The following is a 3,051-nucleotide window of genomic DNA, read 5'->3' on the forward strand; positions in this document are numbered from 1 at the left end:
ACACTGTGGGCCGCGAGAGCCGGGGGCCGAAGCCGAAACACAGCGCAAGGGTCGGGAGCACACAGCACAAGTCGGTTAGTCTTGCGTGCTCCCGACCCCGACTCAGACTGCCAACACTCTACGCAGCCACTCCGCAGCCACCCCATCTGGGGATGGCGCTGCAGTGAAAACACCACGAAGGGCTCTCAGGTCCCGCTAGAGCGAGTCCACAAGTCTCAGCTAGGGCAAAGTCAAAGGCTCTCTGAAACAACCCCCCCAAACACCACCAACGAAAACGGGATTCGAAGGGAAAACAAACAAACAAACAAACACAAATTCGGTTAGGGCAGTCCCGGCAGGGGAGGGCTCCTGATATACCTAACAGGCCAACAAAAAACCTCCAATAGAGAAAGGCTAAGAGAGCTCGACACCACAAGACGTCTTGCAACCACCTTAAAACAACTGACCTCCACCACCTGTCCCTTCCTGGGCTGGTCCAGGGGAGAAGTAGCCTTATAAAGAAAAGGGATCCCGCACAAGCCTGATCACCACTGCAGGGGCCCGGGATAGTCCGGCGAAACGACCAAAGCGTTAGCGTTGCCACGACACTCAGCTCCTAGACCCTCCAGAAAGCCGCAGGGGGAGGATTGTAGCCCGCGCGGCGCCTCCCTCTTACCGCCACTAACCTGAACGGTTGGTCCTCCAGAAACCTATTCACCCTGTCTCGTACTGCACCGCTCTCACCTTCGTCCCTCGCCAAGCAACCCAGTCCCACAGAGAAGACGTGTCTAAATAGAATGGCCCTCCTCGGGCCACATCTCCCCCTCATCCGAGCCCCGCTACCACCACCAGACCTCAACCTCCCAAACACCAGAAAACCTACGTCCTTTTGGCGCTCTCACCGCCATCTCCCCCCATCTCCTCCCCTGTCCGAGCGACCCTACCTCCCCCCGGCTCCCCAGCATCCTACAACCTCGGAGCGGCACTAGGGAAGAAAAAGGGTTCTTCCCTGCACGACGTGACCGCCTCCATTCCCCGTCCTTCTCCTCTCCCTCTCCCGTCTCGGGGTTCCCTCTCACCTATTCCCTTGTCCTCCAACCCCCATCCCCTTCGAACTCCTATACCCCCCCGAGCCCTGCCCTACAAACTCAGCTCAAAGCGCTCTTAGGCAATAATTTCCACCGCTTCGGCGCACCGCAGTGCGCCTTCTGAAACCGACAGGATCGGGTGGTCGGGTCCCACCCTGTCCCAGCCTCTCCGCGGGGTGCCCAGCGCCGTGAAGGAGCGCAGGCGCGCCCAGAAGTCCACCACTGCCCGGGCGCGGGCCCGCTCCAAGGGGGTTGCTGCGGGTGCTGCTGCCGCCGCGCCTGCCGTTGCTGCTACCACCCCTGTCGCCGTGTTCCGCTCCTGCGTTTGGTCCTCATCCCCCGGCGCATTCAGTGCAGGCCCCGTCTGCGGTCCCGCCCCGTCGGCCTGGATGAAAAAGTCCGTTATCCGCCTCTGCCTGGGGCCGGGTACCTGCACCTGCTGCGCGTGCTCCCGGTTCTGTGGTCCTTGGCTCCCAGCTCGTTCCTGCCTCCTGCCCGCTGCCCTCAGGCAGCATCTGCCAACCTCCATGGCAGACAGGGCCGACAGGGCGATTATATCCCATACGGCCTGTTCGCATCCGGTTGGGGCCAGTAATAGCCAGAGTTGCTTTCGGGTGACTCCCCCTACCGCCGCTTCCTGGGAAGACTGTAGATGCCGGTCGATCTGTGCCCGCACCGCCTGCGCCACCGGGCATTCCCAAAAGTGATGCATGCGTGGCGAGCATGGCTGACCAGCTGCTCCACCGAATCCGCCACATCCACAGCGTTCTGGAGTCATGCGGGCTAGGTGCGTGTTGCCCGGTAGGGGGACGCCATCCACTGCGAGCCGCCATAACGTCTCCTTATTCTCATTCTCCCATCGTACCCCGGACCATACGCGGGCCTGCGTCGCCCTGAATAGGCTGATTTCCGACGGGGGCGGCGGCGACGGGCCCTGAGGATCCGTCGCCTCCCGCACAAATTCAGCTACCAGGCGTCTTCTCTTCTCCTCCATAGGCCCACATTGCAGCTGTGTCGCCAGGCGAACCGTGAGGCGTGCCAGCGGGATGGCCTCCGCCATCCCAGGTATACGCCACCCAATTCGCCCAGCAATCATACCCATCGCTTGCATGCTGGTCAGCAGTGGTGCTGGTGACGGGATGACAGCCTCCTCCCCTTCTGTTGCCGCTGCCATCGGTTCCGTTAGCCCCCGCTGCTGCTGCTGCTGCTGCTGCTGCGCCGGGTCTCAACCGTTCTAGCAGCTTCGAGCCAGGCCGGGTTTATGCTGCTATGCAGCGCCGCGAGGGCTGCCCGGGTCACGGGTTTATCCCGCGTGGAGATCGGGGTAAGCGGGTCGAGGTGAGTCTGGGCCCACTCCAGCCACGCCGTCCTAGGGAGGGTTGCCAGATCGCTGCTCTCTGCCAGGGCCCAAACCCGCACCAGGTCCCCTACCGTCTGTAGTTTCCTGCAGGTGGCAAGCCCAGGGTATTGGTACTCCAGGCCGGGGCGGCGGCCCCGGTCCGTTGGGACGGTCCCTCCAGCATTGGGGAATAGCGGATTTCCCCATAATGCAGTCGCCCAGCACCAGTCACCGGGTGTCAGCGGGTTGGTCCCGATGTCCTCTGGTGGCGGCAAGTGCCCCAGGGCTCCCACAATCCGGCTGATATCCTTCGGCAGGTCACGAGTCCCAAGCCAGGGCCCAGTTGGGCTCGCGGTTGTCAGGGCCCACGGCTGGAAAGCGGGGTTCGTGAGCAGAAGGTAGGCTGAAAGCGTGCGGACCCAGGGGTGGATACCTCCGCCCACCTGCATATCTGTGTCTGTTGCGCCTGTATCTGATCTCGTGTTGCCTGTTCGCAGCCCTAGGGTTGCGATGACAAAACGAGCTGCCCACACCGCATGCCGGGCTTGGATGTGTTGCCGGAGGGGCAGCAGACCAAAGCCTCCTGTGGATGGGTGACCGATCAGGAGTTCCTTGGGCACGCCAGTCAAGCGTCGGCCAGGATCA

This window comes from Volvox carteri (assembly GCF_000143455.1).
Source record: "Volvox carteri f. nagariensis unplaced genomic scaffold VOLCAscaffold_48, whole genome shotgun sequence".
Taxonomy (NCBI): Eukaryota; Viridiplantae; Chlorophyta; class Chlorophyceae; order Chlamydomonadales; family Volvocaceae; genus Volvox; species Volvox carteri.